At 36.8% G+C, this 22,469-nt stretch overlaps 1 long non-coding RNA gene across 1 annotated transcript; it reads right to left on the reverse strand.

Moving 5' to 3' along the window:
* Positions 1-291: 291 nt before the first annotated feature.
* On the reverse strand, positions 292-17,379 carry LOC104229673 (uncharacterized). The gene is made up of 2 exons (XR_011402386.1): positions 16,605-17,379; positions 292-650 (listed from the first exon to the last, which is right to left on the reverse strand). It is a non-coding gene; the product is annotated as an uncharacterized lncRNA (long non-coding RNA).
* Positions 17,380-22,469: the final 5,090 nt, after the last annotated feature.

A 22,469-nucleotide genomic window follows, 5' to 3' on the forward strand; every position in this document is an offset into this window, starting at 1 on the left:
TTACATGCTTGGCCAGCTCTGACCTCTTATTAATTATCGAATTAATTATTTATGAGGCGGGGAATTGTTTCATGCCTTATTCCATGAGCGAGCATGCTTTTAACTTAATAAAGGAAATTGCATACAAGATTAATAAAATGCTAAAACTCATGCTAAACATTCTTCGAGCTGAAATTAAACTAACTTATTTAAACTAGGTTAATGGAATTAACTATTAGAGGCTGCTACTAATGGGGTTCGAACATGGTCCTATAAACTGCCTAACGGAGTCCGACAAAGTTAAAACTCAAAAGATTAAAGCTACGTTTCATTCGGCAAGGTTAAAAGCCACCCGCCCTATATGTACAAGACATGACTGGAGATGAAGTCTAATTATCAATATACTAACTACTTGTACATTCCATGAATTACATAACTATATCATGTATACTACTAAACAAACTATATATCACAGTATTAAACAAACTATGTTTCATTTAAGTACAAACTACCTAATGCATTTTCCGTTGACTTAAAACCTTAAGGAATCATACAATCTACTAAACTTTATAAGACTTATAGTTACAAAAACCAAACGATTAAAAATTCTTCGCTTCTTTCATTTCATACTCATTGTTACTGCTACACCAGTGTGAAATTCGAGTGTGTACCTGGATATTGAAACACAACAAGAAGAAGAAAGTAGAAAAATCAGCAGCAGCGAAAGAATGGCAGCAACAAAAAATGGCAGCAGCAATAGCAGCAGGTTCAAACCAACAACAATACCAATTCCAAACCAGAAACAACACTCCAAAAAAGCCCGAAATGATTTGTAAGCCCAACAGCAAAAATCAATACCCAAAAAGACTCAACTGAACTTTGAATTAAACCAAAACTGGACCAATAGATCTCGGAAGAAGTTCCAGCAAATTGAAATCAAACTGGAATGTCAACTTCAACTACTAAACTCGAAACTGAATAGAAAAATTCAATGGAAGAGTCTCTCTGTTGTTTTGGATGTCAACTCTTTAAAAAAACTCTTTTAAGTCTCAAATGATGTCTCTATTCTATCTCCTTTTTTCTGATTCTTTATGTTGCTGAAAACTAAAGGGAGATAGATTTTTAGGGAGGTTTTTGATGGCTGAAACTCTCTGTTTTCAGGGGTGTCCTCTTTCTTTCTTTTTGATCTTTTGGTCCCCCTCACCCAATGGAAACTTCCTATTTTTATAGTCAGGAATCCCCCTCTTTCCAGCCTATTCGTGTCCCATTTAAAACTGAACTCCCCCCATGTTCTCTTTTTTGTTTTTCCACTCACAAACTAAAGAAAGGTACCCCTCCCATGAGATTCCCCTGACAGCCCCCCCCCCTTTTGTTGTTAAAGTGGCCTATCCTTTATTAAATTAAGCAAACATGGGGAGCATGAATATGCCCTGACAGCACATGCTGTCCATTAACAAAGCACATGCTGTCCAAAATGAGTAAGCATGCCATCAAAATAAACTAAATTCTGAAACCTATACTAAACTGCAGCTATAAACCAATCCTTAAATTATTTCTGATTCAAACTGAACAACTACAAGAAGCTATACTCAATTCTTAATTGGATTCAAACAAACTTCAGCAGAAAACAAACAACATGAGTCAAATTATTATCATTCAAAGCTGAAACTAATTGACGACATATATCGAATCGACTACGCGAATTACAACACATTCAATCAATACCCAATGAATCAGAATCGAACAGTATTAACAGGGGGTTCAAATTTCACTGCCCAAAACAAAGGTTGCCCTAGAAACTAATTGATCGACCAAATTCATTTCAATCGATTATGTAGTTTAATACGCATACACTCAATCAGTGAATAGAGAAAAACTTGACCAAATAAAAAGTCCGGGCAAGATGGACAGAATAGTCGACACAAAAAATACAAAATAAATCAACTAAACATTTGGACATATGAACAAACATTTAATCATAACAAACAACATGAACTAACAAGGAAAAGAAAAAGAAATACCTTAAAGAATTGACCCTGTCTCGGATTTTGAATCGAACCTCTTTTGGGGTTGATCGGACTTTAATCGAAGTGTTCTCAACCGAGAACACTTCGATTAAGGTCTATTAGACCCCAACCTTCTTGTTTAATTGGACAAAAACTCGGATTCTGGATTTCTAGGGTTCTTAGGGCGGATTTGGGACTCGGGGTTTTCTGGTTAGATTCGGACCAAACCATGATTGGTTTGGTCACGAGGAGGTCAGGGGGTTCCTGGTATGGATTTGGGGGGGGTTTGGCATGGGTTGGGGTCCGGCTCGAATCTTCAAATGAAGATTCGAGATGGTGGGGGAAGATTCGAGACCTACGGTTAGTAGATCCGTGTTCAGGGGGTCAATGTGTACTAGGGGTGTTGGCCTGGTGGTCACCGGCATCGTTGCCGCCGGGTTTCAGGTGGGGGAATGGGGGGGAGGCGCTAGGGTTCTAAGGGTTTGGGTTCAGTGAGGGAGACGACTCGAGGGATGGGGGTCTGGCTTAGGGCGTGGGGTGAGAGAGGGATGCTTATATACGGGATGGGTGGTTCGATCTTGGCCGTTGGATCATCAATGATCAACGGCCTTGATCTTTCCACTTAAGGGAACGACATCGTTTGGTCTCACGTTGGGGATGGGTCAATCCGGGTTTCAGTGGGTCGGGTATCTGGGGAAAACTTGGGAGCCGTTGGATTGAGGGGATGAACGACTCCGATTGGTCATGCCTAAACGGCGTCGTTTGGATGAATGAAGGACCTGAACTTGACCGTTGGATCTGTTTTCCCAACGGTACAGATGAAGGGTGCCAAAACGGCGTCATTTCTTTTGTATCTGGGGAGGACCGGATTAGATCAATAAGTTTGGGCCTAATTTTGGGTCTAAAAACCAACCCAAATCCGATTTGTCCACATTTAAACCATTTCTTTTCTTCTTCTAATTCCCTTTCTAAATACTAATCTACCAAAATCCTAAAATAAGTTGTGAAATTATAATTATACTAAAAAGACATCAATTGGCTCACACACAAGATCAAACATTAACTAAACAAAATCACACCAAAAAATAAAAAATGACAAAATTAACCAAAAATAATATTTTTGTGATTTTCATTCATTTAAAAACCAAATATAATTTAATTAATTCCTAATAGTAAAACGATATCCTAAACTTACACGCGACATATATTTTTTATATTTTTATTTGACTAAACTAAAACAATCACAGACAAAACTACAAACAACTACAAAAAATGCCACGTAAATTCCAAAAAAAAAATAAAAAATTGTACAACAAAACCATTTGTTTTTATTTTTCGATTTCTTTTGGAGAAATTGTAGCGTAGAGAAAAATCACGTGCTCACAAGAGGTAGGGAGACTAAAAGAAGGCCTTGAAATCAATGATGCTTTTCTAGATGAACACATATTGGAATTGTCAAACACATTTGCCTCTTGGTATGCCGACATCGCTAACTTCTTGGTTAGTGACCTTGTTCCCGATGGATTGGAAGCTTATCAAAAGAAAAAGTTTTTGTGGTAGTGTAGTCATTACTATTGGGAGGAACCCTTCTTGTTTTGTACTTGTGCCGACAACATCATCAGGCGGTGTGTTCCGAAAGATGAGGTAATGCAAATTCTCAAGGCATGCCATGATTCTCCAGTTGGGGGTCATCATGGAAAAAATTGGACGATGGCAAAAGTGCTTGAATGTGGCTACTATTGTCCATCGATCTACCAAGACGCCAATCAAATGGTCAAAGCATGATACCAAGGTCAAAGACAAGGGTCAATATCTAAAAGACATGAGATGCCTATAAATTTTGTACTAGAGGTCGAGATCTTTGATGTGTGGAGGATAGACTTTATGGGCCATTTCGTGAGCTCTTATGGCATGACCGACATCTTGGTGGCTATGGACTACATCTCTAAATGGGTCGAAACAATCACCTTACCTAACAATGAAGGAAGGAGTGTGACCGCATTTTTGAAAAAAAAACATATTCACACAGTTTGGTACTCCAAGGGCCATCCTGAGCGATGGTGGATCTCATTTCTACAACAAGACTTTCGCCGGGCTGCTCGAAAAGTATGGTGTAAAGCACAAGGTGGCCACACACTATCATCCTCAGTCGAGTGGTCAGGTTGAGGTTTCGAACAGAGAAATCAAAAATATCCTAGCTAAAACTATCAATGCAAACAGGACCGACTAGTCAAGGAAGCTAGATGATGCGTTGTGAGCATATCGCACAGCATTTAAGACCCCCATTGGCGCTTCACCGTACAAGTTGGTTTTTGGAAAAGCATGTCACCTGCCAGTGGAGCTTGGACATAAATCCATGTGGGAATTGAAGAAGTCGAATATTGGCTAGGTCAAGGCTGCTAATCTGAGGATGACACAACTCAATGAGATGGAAGAATTCCGTCTCCATGCCTATGAGAGTGCAGCTATGTACAAAGAGAGAATGAAGTTTGTCCATGATAAGAAGATTTTGAAGCGGGAGTTCAATTCTTGTGACTTGGTCTTACTCTTCAATTCAAGACTCAAGTTGTTTTCGGGTAAACTCAAGTCCAAATGGTCTGGCCCATTCAAATTTGTGAGCGTGTCCCCTTATGGTGCTATTGAACTGGAGTCGGAGAATAGGACTTGAACTTTCAAGGTGAATGGACAACGAGTCAAGCATTACCTCAGTACCACAGGAGAAAGGCATTTGATAGAACAATTTGCTCTAAGGGATAGTCTAACAACAGCCCCCACCAATGAATAATTCAAAAGGAGTCAATTGTATTGTGCCACGACATTAAATCAAGCGCTTCTTGGGAGGCAACCCATGTGTGGTAACACTCTTTTGTAGTTTTTTTATTATTATTTATGTAGTTTAGAATAAGCAAGTTGACGTGTGTGCTAGAGTGTAGGTAGTCCCAAAATATCATGCATAGGGTCCTAGTGCTAAAGAAACTGAAGGAAAGAAAGGTCCAGATTGGGCGACAACTATGCGGTCGCATAATGAAGCGAGGAATGTGGTGACATTTTTGAAGAAGAACATCTTTACAAGATTTGGTACTCCAAGAGCTATCATAAGTGATGGGGATTCGCATTTTTGCAACAAAGCTTTGATACCTTACTCACCAAGTATGGTGTCACTCATAAAGTCTCGACCCTCTATCACCCTCAATCAAGAGGACAAGTGGAAGTCTCCAATAGGGAGATCAAGAGTATTTTGTCAAAGATGGTGAATGCCAACTGTACGGATTGGTCAAGAAAACTTGATGATGCTTTATGGGCTTATAGGACGGCTTACAAAACACTGATCGGGATATCTCTATACCGGTCGGTGTTCGGGAAAGCTTGTCATCTTCCGGTGGAACTTGAGCATAAGGCCATGTGGGCTTTGAAGAAGTTGAACCTTGAATGGGATTTCACTGCCAACTTAAGGGTGACACAATTGAATGAGCTAGATGAATTCCGGTACCATGCATATACAAGTTCATCCTTATACAAGGAGAAGATGAAGTACCTCCATAACAAAGTACATTCGTAACAAGGAGTTTAAAGAAGGTGAACTTGTGTTATTGTTTAATTCTCGGTTACATATGTTTCCGGGAAAGTTGAAGTCAAAATGGAGGGGACCATTTAAAGTTGTTGGTACGACGCAATTTGGTGCATTGGATTTGAAAAATAAGAATGATGAAGTGTTTAGAGTCAATGGGCACCGGGTGAAGCACTATCTCGGAAAAGTTGATGATGGCCACATCGTGGAAGTTCTTCATTTCAAGTGATTGGTAATTTGCATCGTGTCGCGATGTTAAATCAGGCTCTTCTTGGGAGGCAACCCATGTGTCTTTTTCTTTATCTATTTTCTTTTTCTTTAAATAGGTTTTGTTTTGTGCTAACTTGTGTTAAAGTGTATGCAGGAATGAGTGTGTTTTGCAGGGACTGTGCCCAGAAAAATTGGATAATTGTTGAAAAAGTGCGGACCACACATTAATTGTATGGACCACACAATCTTGATTGCCACAGCAGAGAGGAATTTGCAGCTGCGCAATGAATTGTGCAGCCGCACAACTGGAGACCCAAAAATGCAACTCTCTGAAGTTTGGAATAGCAGAGAAATGGCCATTTTGCGGCCGCACTAACTTTTGTGCAGACTGCAGTGCTTCAGCTAGGCTCAGGTAAAGAGTGCGGACTGCACTCAAAATTGTGCGGCCGCACTCAACTGCATTTTTTTACCTAATTAGGTCAACCTATAAATAGGTCATCATAGCACTATTCATGACTTTACACACTCTAATCTCTTGAGACCTAATCAAGCACAGTGCACACAAATTGTTTCACACTCCACACTCATTTCATCAGTCTAGATTCTTGCTTGCATCCTTCATCACTGGTATGATCAATTCATGTTTAGATTTTTCAATTTTTCTTAGTTTTTATTCTTCAGTAGTATAGTTGTTTTTAGGCCTAAAATGTCAAATGTTCTTCATGTGTGCTTAAAATTGTGTGGGTAATATCATATGCACTCACTGGGGCTGGGTAAATCATGTATCATGTTTAATTTTCCAATACCATGTCTACATTCTGCAAAAATTTGAAAAACCTAAAACAGTGCCATATGATTTTAAATTGTGTGGCTGCACATTAAATTATGAGGTCCACAAATTATGAGTTAGGGCACAATACCAAGCATGCAATGTGCAAACCGCACTCAAAATTGTGCGGTCCGCTTAAAAATGTGTGCGACCGCACTTTGAAACTTCAGATAACCAGTAGTCTGAACCTGGTTTTGTGCGGCAACACTCAAAATTGTGTGGTTTGCACAAGGCAGTCTGCAGCCACACTTAATATTGTGCGGTCCTAACTTTCACTTCTATGAACTATTTTTTCTGCAACTGTTAACTGCTTCTGGACTTTAACTGACCTATTAACTGAACTATATACTTTGTATTACAAAAAATGGTTTGATCACGAGGTGGAGGTGATACATCTAAAGGAAGGGGTGAACCCTCCCGAGGGTGAGACAAGGGTACTCAAGCTTTGTGAGTGCAGAAGAAAACATCAAACAAAAACCAAACCACGAGGAGAGGTAGGGCCACAGAGCCTTCATAATCAAGCTCGTACATCGCGTTTAGGGAAGCCTCCGAGGGTCACTCAGTGGAGAAACAACCTAAGGCCCAGTCCCAACCATCACAATTCCTTGGGAGATACCAACTCCGCGACGAACCCTCCACCACAGCAAGTTCTTCTAAGGGTTCAAATGCCGACAGCCAGGATTCAGAGCCTTCCTCTACACACACACCCCTACACCAGTTGCAGTAGTTGATGATGATGTTCCTGATGATGGTAGAGGAGGTGACACTAGAGTGGGAAGCCTAGAGAGGTCGAAGAAGAAGGAAATATGGGAAGATAGATTTGTAAGCTTGACAGCCTTCACAAAGTTCAGAGAATGGTGGCCCCAAAAATCGCTCATACTTGAGTGGCAATTCATATTGAAGGATTTGGATAAATATAATCCTAATGTCCTTAAGCAGTTCAGGTAGCGCAAGGGGTGGATGTGGTTCACCCAAAGTGTTATGGATGCCAATGAGAACTTGGTACGTGAATTCTATGCCAATGTGGCACACATCAAGAAAGGTACCAAAGTGACCAAAGTAAGAAATTTGAAGGTCAGATTCGATCAATGCACTTTGAAAACTTACATGGGATTCGAGGAGGTAGAGGCAGTCCAGTATATAGAGAAGCTTTCTATGGGTGATACAGCTCGCCCTTGACTAGCAGAGATCTTGGAAGCTCTAAGACCACCGCCACCCTGGATCACAGAGGTGGTTTACATTACACGGGCCACCCTCAATTTTGAAGCAAAAGGGTGGCAAACTTTTGTGTGCAGTCGGATAGACCCGAGCTAGAATGAGAACAATCTTCCACTCCCCAAAGTAGTTTTGGTTGCATCTATCATGGCCAGATACCCAACCAATATGGGTGCCATCATGTCGGCCAATATGTCAGTGGTTGTCTGAAAAGGTGAAAGCTCTTATCCATATTCCAACACTCTCATAGAATACCTTACGGATACAAAGGTGGAGCTGAGAAGATTTGATACAAAGGTGCGGGCCAAAAAGCCCTTCTCATGGTGCTCTTTGCAAGTTCCGGGAAACCCAAAGTTCAAGGGCAAGGCAACTGCCACCGGTGGTCAGTCTGATGAGCCAACGGTGGTGGTTATAGATTCAGCTGCTGAGCCTTCTACAGGTCCTATGCCTTCTAAAGCTGCCATGCCTTCCACATCAGCCGGTCCTTCTACCGAGACAATTGACATGCCACCACCTCCATCTTCTAGACCATCTGCATCAGTACCAGTTCCTGCCTCATCCACATATCCACTCACTGTGCTGCGAGTCTCTCATACATTGGCGAGTCTCAACAAATGGATGCAAACAACTACTTCAAAGTTGTCTGACATATCCAGTGCTATTGTAGCACAGTCTTCTACACTAGCAGCACTACAGGTACCTCCATCAGTGGAGGAAACATTAAAGAAGATCCTAGAAAATCATAAAACCATCATGGATACATTGGTGGCGCATGTGGGAGCTATTAAGGAGTTGGGCAAACAGGTGAAGAAGATGCAAAAATCTCAAGCTTCAAAGAAATCAGTGGATAGATTGAGAAAAAAAGTGGCCAAGATAGCATCCGCTGGGGATATACCACTTGATATATTGATGGAGTCAGCACCAACAACACTATCAGTACCTGAGGCATCAGAGTTAGAAGTTGGCCAGTCTGAGGAGCCAGACCTCACTAACCACACTGCAGAGCAGGTGCTTCAGATGTTCACCAACCCCGTTATTCCCTGACCGGAGGATGATGAGATCAAGTTGGAGGATCCCGGGGGTGCTGATGATCCCATGCACACTGAGACCACATAGGGATTTCTCTTCACTCTCTTCTCTTATTCTGATTTTTGTTAAGCATTGAGGACAATGCTTATTCTTATTCAGGGGGTGGTCTATTTTGGTTGGTTTGATATGACATTGGCTTGTAATAACTTTAATACACTTTTTCTTTTATCTTTATTCTATCTTTCATTATGTATATATTCTTCCCTCTCTTTTGATGTATATATTCTATTCCCCTCGGTTTGTATATTCATTTGTCTTACTTTCAGTAATTTATTTCATAGCTTCTTTAGTTTGTTTTTCTTACTAGTATAACTTCTTATTTACTTTAATATCTTCTTTTTGATTTGGTAACTTTTTTTTATGTTTAAGTGAGCAATACGCCTTTGGTTTTTTTAATGTCATGGTTCTTTCCAAAGGTGGTTTTTGTATGAACCAGGTGGCTCTTCCCAACGATGGATGGCGTGATAACCTTCCTAAGAGATTGAGTCCGTTTTTTATGTTTAGGTAAAAAAAGTGGTATTAATGAATAAAAAGGGTCAAGCATGCTTTACTTGGTACCAACATATTTAACTACAGCCTTATGGTTAAAAACAAATTCTTGGCAAGTGATATCTCTAATTAGTAACCTTTAGACTCTTGTGTTGACTTGAGCAATCATTGAGTGGTTTAGTTAAACCATTTGTGATTTTCAATCTTGAATATGATTGTTGTGGGACCTCGACTCTATCCTCTTTAACAATCCTGTTGTGTGAGAAGTGAGATTTTTGTTGCAAGTTCAAGTACCCCTGCGAATGGTCTAGAACTTGCCCCGAATGTGTTTTTAGGCAAAATTCTAAGTTTTGCTTGACTTGAGAAGTGATTGTAGGCTCTCCTTGGCCCGCTTAAAATGTTCCATGTCCCACCAATGTTGCTATCCCTAGTCAACCCATTTGAGCCTAAGACCTTTCTCATTTGACAGCCACATTACAAGCCTTTACCCATTTGTAGTGACCCTCTCTTGGCACCTTAGTTTTTTTAACACTCTTGAGAAGTAATTGGCTAAAACATATGTTTGGAGGAGAGATGAGGAGTTTGAAAGTGATATAAAGGCATAAAAAGAGAAGAAATGAAGAAAAGAAAAGGAAAAGAAAAAGAAAGAATGAACAAAAGAAAAATACAAAAAGAAAGTGAATAAAGTGAAGAGTTGAAAGGGATTCAAAGAAAAGCAATGATGCAAAACATGGAGAAAAAAAAGAAGGAGAAAATGAACATCATGACCAAGAAAGAGTGATGTTAAGTCTCTCTAGTTCCCCTAAGGAAAAAGATACCGACTCAAAGAGTCGGCAAAACATGAGCCAAAAAGAGAAAAATGGAGTGCTTAAGGAAAGATGAACCCATTTCTATTCCAACATTCCCTACCCTTGTCCAATAAGCCTTCATTACATTCCAAAAAGCCCTACTTGATTTCAAGCTAAGTGAAATTACATTAGTGGTGATTTATATGAGGGGCAAGCATATGGTACTTAGAGTCGTACTTGTGACATTCTTTTGAGAGACATGAGCGAACTTTTCACAAATCCTTGAATTGAGTGCTACATTCTTAAGTGAGATATGCTAGCAGAGAGTAGAGGAAGAGGAGTTTGGGATCCATAATGACCTACATGAAAGAGCGAGCTTCCTTGATGAATAAAGTTAACTCTTGATACTCTAGTGTCACATTAGAACTATTATACTTAAAAAGTCAAATCATTGCCTTGTTGATAATTCATAAGTGTTGTGGGTAATTATTGGTCCCAATTGATGTGTGTTTGATTCACCTTAGGCTAGATGAAATAGCTCTTTTCTTGCGGAGGTGGGAATTACCTTATTTGCTTGAGAACAAGAAAAGTTGGGGGAGTTGATAAGTAGGAATTTTTGACTACTTATTTACACCATTTTACTTTTGGTTTAGCTCAAAAATGCTTAAAGGTATTTCCGAAAACTGATAAAATTGCTTTCTTGCAGGAGTATTGGAAAATGAGCCAACGTGATAAAATTCAACTCAAGAAGGAGTATTTTTGGACAAGGACTAAAACCAAGCAAAAAGTGGCAAAGTGCAGACCGCAAAATTTTGTCTGCGGCTGCAGAATGTGAAGGAATTTTGATAGTGCTTCTTTGCAATGTGCGGACCGCACAATAATTGTACTACCGTATAAGAGGAAGATCAGAGAGTCTAACTTGAAGTCCATAGATAAGTGCGGACCGCACTATTATTATGCAGCTGCAGAAGTCCAGAGTGTGGCTGCACTAAAAAATGTGCAGTCCGCAGAACTTGAAGAGGTGCAGACGCAATTCAGAATTATGCGGCTGTAGAAGTCCCTCATGTCAAGCTCATCTTCAAAGTGCGGACCGCATACAAAATTATGCGGCCGCAGAACCTCCGAAAGGGCAATTTGTCCGAAATTTTTAGCTGTGTATAAATAGTCTATTTTGTCAAAATTAGGTTAAGTTTGAACTTCAGAAAGTAGAGAGCCGTTCTTATTTACGGGTTTGGGAAATTTTACAATAGCTTGTCTCATTTACATTGAATTTTTATCTCTTTATTGTCTAATATGAGTTTAATCTTCTTTACTTCTTTAATTTCTTCATTTTTATCTATGAATAACTAAATTTCTAACTAAGATTGTGACCCAAACCTAGTGTAGGTACCTAATGGGTGTTTGATTTAGGGCTTGTTTAAGGTTGGGTGTGTGATATTTAGCCTAGTCTTGCTTTAATTTAAGAATTAATAGTTGCTAATATTGATTCATTCCTAATTGACTTAGTCTCTACTTGAGAAAGAGAGATTAAGTCTAGGAAAACTTGACTAACAAAAAATTGGGGTGAACTCAAGAAATTGATAGTCCCAATTAAAGGGTTGAATCTAGAAATAGTAAAATCCGACTTGAGCATCTATCAACTATTTTGTGAATTACCCATTTGGGCTTGAGAAAGCCAAATTGGGCAAAACCACTCTATTTTCGAGAGGTATTGAGTGGGTAATTGCGTGTCGATTGCTATATTACGTCCCGACCAATGAAACTCGCTCTAAAGCCCACAACCCGTTAGGTAACCACCTAGGTAGAAGTCACAGTCCTAGATCTTTTACAACTTGAAAAACAACACCAAAAATATCATTCTCTAGCTTTATACTTGCAAACAATAGCTTAATTTAGAAGTAGACAAAAATACCAAAGTATGTGGAAGTGCATTTTGGACACATTATATGCTTAGTCCGAGTATATACCTAATCCCATCTACGCTCCCTGAGGAATCGATCGCGACTCCTAGTTGGGTAATTATAATTACATCGCCTGCTTTACAACCTCAATTTGAGGTGTGAACTTAGGCGACATCAGAAGAATTGGGTGTTTTTCAAATTCGTAATTTAGACATCAATTAGGGGTCCAATTTTGAAATAAATTACATAATCGAGCTCGGGGGTGAATTGGTAAATTGGTTTTGGTCCGAATCTCGAATTTTGACCAAGCAGGCCTGGAGTTGGCTTTTATTGACTTTTTGAGAAAAGTGTAAAAATCTTAACATTATGTATTGTAATTATTTTTTCTAGCATTATTTAATATTATTGAGTCAATTTTTGTTAGATTCGATTGATTTGGAGACGGATTCTAGAGGAAAGGCCCTGGTAGAGCTCTGAATTGATTGTAGAGTGAGGTAAGTGCTACGTCTAACCTTGATTTGAGGGAACAGGAACCTTTGAACTATTTGCTATGTAAATTTCATGTGTAGCGGCGTATATGCGAGATGACGTGTGTCTATACGCCGTCAATTACTTGTTCCCATGTCTACCCTTATTTCATTAATTATATCATTTCATGTCTTGACTGTTACATGCTTTAATTGCTTCCTATGCCTCACCTTGCTATTTGTCATTTATTATTCTCGTATTTTAAATATTAATTTTTTTCATGTTTCTATGCTTAATTGATAATTGCCTTAATTTTCCTACTTGTACCCTTTAACTGCCATATATTTTATTTAACTTTTTGCTCAGTGTTAATTGTAGCCTTTCATGATTTGGTACTAGATTCCTTCTTGATTTGTAGCTTTCATATTGTTAATCGTAGAAATTTTTGTGATTCGAGTTGTTAAAGTGATTGCTCTTGTTGATTTATTTATGGATCGGGTTGCACGCTGTAACATGTGGAACAAGGGTGGATTTGTATTAATACGGTGAGATCAGGTTGCACACCACAACAAGTGAAATAAGGATGGATTGATATGGTGAAATAAAGGATAATTATGTCATTTACTCTGGTTATATGATGGGATCGGGTTACGCGCCACAACATATATTTACTTATTATTATTATTATTGATATTTACATGGTGGAATAAGGGAGAATTGTGTTATACGGTAGGATCAGGTTGCGCGTCAACAGTTTATATGATTTACATTCCTTGTTGTGTTGTGTTGGCTTCAGTGCTTTCGTACGAGACTCTGAGGATTGGTATTTCTGTTTTTACTGGTTTTCAAGGCTTGAGTAATTTTCATGAGTTAGCTGCCTTATTTTTTCGTATTTTCCTTTCCTGTCATTATTTTTATACTGCGACAGGTTATTGTAAGTGGTCCGCTGTAGCCTCTTCACTACTTCGTCGAGGTTAGGCTCGACACTTACAGAGTACATGGGGTTGGTTGTACTCATACTACACTTTTTATTTCTTGTGTAGATTTTGGAGTCGGTCCCAGCATTGGTTCGTAGATTGCTCGGGTTGCCTATTAGTACGGATACTAGAGGTACAACTGCTCGGCGTTTGCAACCCCCTAAAGTCCCCTTCCTCTTTATCTTAACTGTGTATTTTTTTCAGACACCTTTACTTTTATTCAGATCTTTATCTGTACTATTCTAGTAGCTCGTGCACTTGTGACACCAGATTCGCAGATGTATTTACATATTTCAGTTGTTATGATTTTCTGCACTTTATTTGGGTTCCATCTAAGTTATATTAGTAATTGGCATCATTTAAATTTGATTTATTTAAAAATGGCTTAAAATTAATCTTACGTTGGCTTGCCTGGCAAGTGAAATATTAGGCTCCATCACGGTACCGAGGGTCGAAATTCTGGATCGTGACATAAGTGTACTTTATTCGCACATTTGCCGGTATTGCTTGATAAATTCTCATGAGTGTATTCACAATGTCCATTACATCCATGGACCTTAAGAGGTTTCAAGTTCGAACCATAAGAATAATTAAAAAGTTCCGGTAATGAGAGCTTCCCTTTTAATGGATCCTACGCAATACAAATTTGAATTAAGCAGACTGCGAGCATCGGATGTCAGGGGCAAAACTAAGGGTGCAAGGGGGTTCAATAAAAACCGCTTCGTTGAAAAATAATATATTATGCAAATAGATTTTTTTTTTTTTTTACAGTTGTACTTTGAATCCTCTTGGTCTAAGGAAATTATTATTTAAATTATTGGCTTCGCCACTGTCGGACAGAGGCGGATCCAGGATTTAAATCTTATGAGTTCAATTTTAAGGCTTTTAAGATTGAATCCATTGTATTTTTAAATTTATGGGTTCATATCTACTATTTTTGCAATTTTAATGAATTTTTACATACAAATTTTTACTCCGCGTCGAAAGTTATGGGTTCAGTTGAACCGTAGGTTATACGCTGCATCCGCCACTGCTGCCGGATATATACGAAATGGTTATAATAAAAAAATCTAGCCAGACAGCTTCTTCCTTCCGGTAGAACGTAAAGTTCTCCTTTGTTACGAATTTGCTCAATTAGCATCAAACCACGAGTTTATAGAACAGAGAAAATGGCAGGTTTGACAGCAACTTCTTCCTTCCCACCCACCCAAATTAGCCCTGACTTACTGGAAATGGAAAGAATTTCCTTAACCACGGAAGAACCAGGAAGAGCCGGTATAATAACAGAATAACAAACAGAGAAATAAATACTTAGTTTACCAAAAAAGAAAGTATAGACCTGTTATTTGCAACATTCTGTATATGTAATGGAAACACAACTGCATCATTTTTTGACTTTAACTTTGACATACCGAAAGCGTTAAATTTTTTATTATCATTACATGTAACTTTTTATAATAAGTATGATTAGTAATATGAAATGAGGTAAAATTATAGCGTCAAAATTTCAGATTATACTGCCAAAGAATACAAGCTATATCTTTTCTTTTTATATTTATATCTTGGGAAAATCAATTTTTGTATGCCGATTAATTGGTTGTATATTTTCGAAGTGAACAAAACGCAAAGTTACGTTAGTGGTTGATTGGTAGGGAAAAAAAAAAGAAGAAGAAGAGGAAAATAAGGAAATGAATGATTGAAACAAAGTGAGTTATTTTATTTTCCTCCCCCATCCTTGTTTCAATATCTAACTGATCAACCTAGCTAGGAAGAAACAAGAAAGAAGGGAAGTGAAAGATGAAAGACTTCAAGATTTTTTTCCTTCGGATAAGTTAAAGAAGGAGAATTTTTAAAAGAAAGAGAAGATGATATACTAAAAGAAAAAGGTACAAGAATATTTTGAACTCTTATAAAGTTTTAGGATGAGTAGAGGCAACCTTGATTCATTGAAAACAATTTAACTACGTTCTCCTCGAAAAAGAAAAAAACTCTAAATATCATTAAATTAATTAGAGCTGGGCCCAGCCTAATATCTTCTCTAATTTCCAAGAACCTATCCCATCATTCATCCAGCAGCATGAACTGTATTACAATCAAACTAAATTTACCAAGAGAAAAAAAAAAAAAAACAACTAATTAACTTTAAGATAATTCAAACAAAAAGTAATTAAACATAAAAGCTTAGGTTAAGTCAAGGTTAGAATTCCAAGTTTATGTCTTTCAAACTTATGGTCATCTGTTTTCAGATTGAATCATAACGTACGCTTATCGCTTAAGCTTAGTCAGTAATAAACAACATATAGACACATCTCAACTTCATAATATTTGCTGTCTACAACCCCCGACCAAAACGCTAACCCAAATATCCTGAGTCCATCTCCTCCTCCCACTATAACCCCTACCCCTACTCAAAAAAGTACTCCCTTCATTCTAAATTATGTGTCACTTTTCGTTATCGAAATTTAAGTTATGTGAATTTCGACCAATACATTAAATATTTTTTATTATATTGACATGAGAAGATAATTGTAACTTATAGCAGTGCATTTTGTGTACTTTTAAATATCTAAATTTTAATTATAAAATATCGAGTTGATATATCTAACTAAATTTAACTTAGAAGATTAGTCAAATTGACTCTTCAAAAAGAAAAAGTGACACTTACTTAGGAAGGAGGGAGTAATAAAGAACAAAAAAAGAGCATCACAGTACTCAAACACGCACACAACAAAGCTCGATATAGTTATATATAGAGAGAGAACCATGATACTCCTATAAGAGTAGAGTACTGAAATATTTATGTACACAATTAAGCAATATGATTCGTGACCTCATCAAAATGATAAATACATTAGGCAAGTTGCAAGATTTATTTCATCATGGGTACTGCAAAGAACAAATATTTGTCCTATGCATGATCAGTACGTAGGGTCTCTTTCCAGCGAGCTAAATGTGTATTTGGCCTCAATTCTCTTTTCATTATTCAGGGCTTAGCTGTACGTAACTTCCATATATGTTCTTGTTACTAATATAATACTTAGGTTCAGGACGAAAATAGATCAAGAATATTTCTCATAACCTGTACCTGTGATGAAAGGCACTTGATATAATCAGCAGTTTCATCTAACAAGTTGTAGAAATCCATTACTTCACCACCTGGTACAAGCTTTCTCAGCTCATTTGTATATCCAAATCCAGTCTCTTCTCCAGGGTTTTCTTCGTCTACTCTTTTCTTCACCAGGGCTCGGGTCAGACCTCGGTTTCGGATCTTCAAAAGCAAGGCCCGACTCCAAGCTCGTTTTGACCCGACCGCAGAGGCCATAGAAGCATAAGCAGCAAGTTTTACCTTATGATATTGTTTCACCCTATTTGAATTGGGTTTTTTCTGCTTATTCAGTTTTTTAAGAGCACGAAGAAACCGATACGCAAATCTAGTTTTGATTGAACGTCGGCTTAAACGCAAGTATCTTCTTGGAGTAGTAGTCATAGGAGCAAAATTTAGGGTTTATTTGAAATGGGAATGATTGAAAAAAAAAACAAAACGGTCTTTTAATTTGGTGAAGATAAAAAGATATGCTTGTGAAACAAAGGGGGCCTCCCTTTTTGTTGTTGTTTGATCACATGGACAAAAGAAAGCTATCAGTTTTCTGACTTAATTCTGACACACAAAATCTACTTATAACAAAAGAGATATATATAGAGGGTGGTGGGGTGAGAGAAGGTATTATCAAGAACGAACGTGTGTGAAGGGAATATGAAGGAAACAATGAATGAGGGGGATCAAAATGGGAGGTGAGAAGAAGATGCGGAAGGGGGAGGGATTTTTGAGAATCTATCTTTAATGTGTGTTTTGTATTCAAAAAGAGAATATGTGAGTTGTATATTACTTTACCCGTTTTAATTTACATGATCTAATTTGAATAAACGAATTTAATTAAAAAAATAAATATTTTAAAAAATTATAATATCAAATATGCTAATATGAGATATCTTTAGTTATAAAATTAAAGCATACTATTAATTAAGTATAAAATATAAAGTTAAATTATTTTTAAAAATATAAAAATATATCATTCTTTTTTAAAACAAACTAAAATGAATGATCAATAGAATTACGTGGTGTTGTTTCAGAAAATACAAAATGTATTCCCAAATTAAATGAAAGATGATAAGTTTTACATGCATGTGTTCTTCACTTTTTTTCTTCAACAGTCGTTTATATTATGTGAGCGAGGTCCTAACAAATATGTCACTAGACGTAGTATAACGGAGGGTATTTTGAATGTAATATAATTATTTTCAATTATAAAATTGTAGCTATTTTTTAGTATAAATAAAGAAAGAATAGGGTGAGTAACATTTTCAAAAGATAAAAATTATAAGAAGATGATGCTTTGAGTTTGCGTTTTGGAGGAGGGTAGGGCGGAAGAAGTGTGTGTGTGTATATATATATATATATATATATATATATATATATATATATATATATATATATATATATAGTGACCAATTTATTTTATTTTTGTCCAAAATAAGTGTCCATTTATATAATCAAGAAGTCGAGGGTCTTTCAGAAATAACCTCTCTACTTCTTCGGGGTAGGGGTAAGGTTTGCGTACACACTACCCGCTCAGACTCCACTAGTAGGATTTTATTGGGTCGTCGTTGTTGTTGTAAAAAAAATTCAATTTATTTTTTCAAAATTATCCTTAAGTAAGTATCCCTAAAAAGTCATTTAGTCCTCACATTTGAGAAGAGAAGTACTGGTGCAATATTTAATTAAGGATAATTTAGTCACATTAACTATTTTTGTCTAGAATTTAGCATTTCTTGAATGGGTATGCCCAAAACAAATTAGACTTAACTTAGACGGAGTGTAAGCATAAGCTTTCAATTCATGAATCTGCCTATGGAAAAAGAAGGGTAGGTTTGGAGGTGAAAAGGTGATGAGTTTAGGTGGGGCTGGATAAGTGCCAACCACCATATGATGGCACATGCTTCCATTACCCACTTGGATGGTGGCCCTACCTATATAAGATTTTCTTCCAAGTTTCATTATTGCCCAACTCCTATATATTTCCTTCTGCAATTCTGCTCGACCATGTTTTCAGATTTGTCTCCTTTTTGTCCTTAAAGGAATTCGCCATATAAAAGCGCCAAAGGTCGAGGCAGCAGCTCCGGCGATGCTAGCAGTGCCCTTGCCCGTGGCCGTAAACGGGTCGAACGAATCTACTAACTTTTGCTTAGATATTATATCCTTTTAGAAAATTTATTAAATAATGTAAATATTAGGATAGATTAGATTTACTAAAATTAATGAGTTTTCATATATAAAATTAATATGTCAATAAAATTTGGAAACAGTTAAAAAATAGTATCATATAAAATGATACAGAAAAGAAGAAGAGTGTGCTATTTTTAATTAACCTAGAAGCATTCTTTAGCTTTGGAATTGATTGAATTTTGACAAAGAATAGTATTCGAGAATGTCAGTTGAAAATGGAGGAACAATTCTTGACTTTTGATCAGGAATTTGTGGAAATTTTAGAGATTAACATGTTACTAATCATTGTTTTAAGTAAACACATCATCAGTAAAAGAAACTTGAGCTCCAAATGACGGCAGAAATACGGCACTGTAGCAAATACATTACCAACAACATATTCAAGTGTACTTTAATTTGTTAAATTGAGCTTTGGGGACTCCCATATATAATTATAATATACACGCTATATATACAAGTACGAACAAGAGAAATGGAGCTTTTGTTTTATCAGTAGGTTATAAATAGTGAAAATATAGCAGCGCGATATTTATGTCATGAAAAATTCAAAAACTATACTGTGATAGTTGAAAATTTATCCTTCGCATTATATATTCATGTCTCGGGGAAAGGAGGACTACGTAGAGACTGAGAATTTCAGTATTTGAGAGTAGAACACCAATAAATTTATTTTGCAAATGAAGTTTTATACAGTTAATAGTAGAACTATGGTATTTCCGAAAAATATTTACTCACACCTAATGTTTATATATTAAAGAGAATAATTTAATTAATCTTAGCACTAATAAATTGAATTAAAATAAGCATTAAGTAAAAATATATGTACTAAAGAGATATATGTGGTAAGAGGGATAAGATCAAAGGAAAATATACAAATCTAGAGAGGCATGCGTTATGTATGTTAATTATCGTCGAAGAAGTTGCTTTTACTGTTTATTGAACTAAAGTAACAGTGTCTAAAACCTGAATGTTAATGTGAAATAGAGTATTAAAATAAAAAACAATATAAATAGAGGGACCAATATTGTAATTTTCCACAAAAAAGGATGTTTATTGAAATTCTTTTATTTAATAGCGTTATCAATGAAATAATTAAACAAAAATGATCTTATCACCTAGCTTAAGCGAAAGGGACGTGAAAATGAAGCATTTATGATGCCTAAACCAACCAGATTGAAATTGAGGGGTTGTTAGTTGCTACCCCTTTTATTTTCTCACACCATTGATAGGGTTAAACAAAAAATAAATAAAGTTAAAAGATGAGAGATTCTCATCATCCAAAGGGGTTAGACAAATTTTGCATGGGCAAATCAATATTGATTATATATTGATATGATGGAATTATTGAGATGATAATTGAGAACTTGCATTGTTTTCTGCCCTCACATCCCTAGCTAGCTAGTTGAGATTTCCTTTCGTAACCACTTAAGAATAGTGATTTTACATATTTTCTTTCTCCTTGAAAGGTTTAGCTGACCTAATTAGAGAATTTGGAGGTTTCCTTATTGCCTACTTGTTAAGTTAAGGCCTCATTAGCACTGCCTCTCTCTAATTTAAACTAATAAAACTACAAACAAGCTACATCTTCTACAATTTTATAAAAACGTGATTATATAAGGAAGAGCTGGATCCAGGATTTTAAATTTGTAGGTTTAGGACTTAGGTTCTTACCATTGAACACGTTATCTCATTCGAGTTTAATTTCAACAATTTTGGTAAATTTTACACATATATCTCTAGGCTAAAAATTATGGATTCAAATGAAGCCATATACAAGAACCAGGGGTAAAGCTATGTGTCGCCAAGGATAGTCAATTGAACACCCGAAAAATTATACAGTATATAAGGTAAAATGTTACTTATTATTGATAAAAGATAAACTTTGAATACTCTTGCATAACCCACTAACAATGGGTGATCAAATTTTGAATATTCTTATTGAATTTTCTGGCTTCGCACTGAGTCAAAGACTATCGATGTTTCATAGCCCGTGGACCATAAAGCTGTATAATTTAGTGTTTTAGGGTTATCGGTAGCGTTTGGGTTCCTTGAAAATTGTGTGTTTTGATTAGGGTTTTTTTTTTTTGGGGGGGGGGGGGGTGTGGAGGGAATTATGAGAAACAAATAAAAGGTTTTTATCCATGTTTAAAAAAATATCAGATTTAGTTAAACATTAATTAAAACCATATTTTTATGTTCCTCTTTCAATTTCCTCAACGATGTCAAATTGTCGTTCCACTTCTAGTTGACTTGTAATCTGATTTGTTTCAATGATAATTTTGGTCCAAGTGCCTAGATGAATTTAGATGAGATCCACAAATAGTGAGAAATCATATCGTCTGACCTTTAACTTATTTGAGATTGAAGCGTATTTATAATTAACATATGTATTTAATTGTTGTTTGATAATGTTCATCTCATTCAAGAAGTATTAGGCATGTGCCTAATAAAAGTTTCTTTGGTTTGATAGTCAACCTTGTTGACTTGGTTTGGTTAGGTAGTTAATCTTGTTGACTTGGTTTGGTTAGGTAGCCAACCTTGTTGAATTAGTTTGGTTTGGTAGCCAACCTTGTTGAATTTCTTTGGTTTGGTAGCTAACTTTGTTGAATTGTGAAAAGTGTGTGTAAATTGTCAAATATTGTAGGCTTTAGGGAGTAAAACTTTGGCTATAAAAGGAGAGCTTCAACTATCATTTCTTCACACCAACAAAGAGAGAAAGAAAGAGTGAAGTTTCACACACAGGGTATAAGAAAATAGTCTGTGAGAAAAATAAAGAGTGAGCGATATTGTAGTGAGGTGGGAATATCAAAAGAGAGTTATTTCTTTTGAGTGTTGTAGTGGTCTTTGGAGTATTTTACTCCGACCTACAAAGTGTAAAATTCCTTACTATAGTGATATCAGTTGCTCCTCTCGGGGCCGTGGTTTTTCCTTATTAAAAGGGTTTTCTGCGTAAAAATCTTGGTGTCGTTGTTACTCTTTTATTCTTGTTAATTACCGTATCTCGGTGCTACATTATTATTCCGCTTTTATTACCATGAATATTATTTCTGCGGGGGTTTATTCCCAACAACTGGTATCAGAGCACATGTTCTGCTCGTTCACTGAAATACTATTCACTATTGGTAGTACTATACTCGCTGAAAAATAAAAATGTCCGGAGTAAAGTACGAGGTAGCAAAATTCAACGGAGATAACGGTTTCTCAACATGGCAAAGAAGGATGAGGGATCTGCTCATCCAACAAGGATTACACAAGGTACTAGATGTTGATGCCAAAAAGCCTGATACCATGAAAGCTGAGGATTGGGCTGACTTGGATGAAAGAGCTGCTAGTGCAATCAGGTTGCACTTATCAGATGATGTGGTAAATAACATCATTGGTGAAGACACTGCACGTGGAATTTGGATAAGGTTGGAAAACCTATACATGTCCAAAACGCTGACAAATAAATTGTACCTGAAGAAGCAGTTATACGCCCTACACATGGGTGAAAGTATGAATTTTTTGTCACATTTAAATGTGTTTAACGGACTAATCACACAGCTTGCCAACCTCGAAGTGAAAATCGAGGAAGAAGATAAAGCCATCTTGCTATTGAACTCATTGCCATCTTCGTACGATAATTTGGCAATAACCATCCTGCACGGTAAGACTACTATTGAGTTG

The sequence above is a fragment of the Nicotiana sylvestris genome, chromosome 9, assembly GCF_000393655.2.
Source record: "Nicotiana sylvestris chromosome 9, ASM39365v2, whole genome shotgun sequence".
Taxonomy (NCBI): domain Eukaryota; kingdom Viridiplantae; phylum Streptophyta; class Magnoliopsida; order Solanales; family Solanaceae; genus Nicotiana; species Nicotiana sylvestris.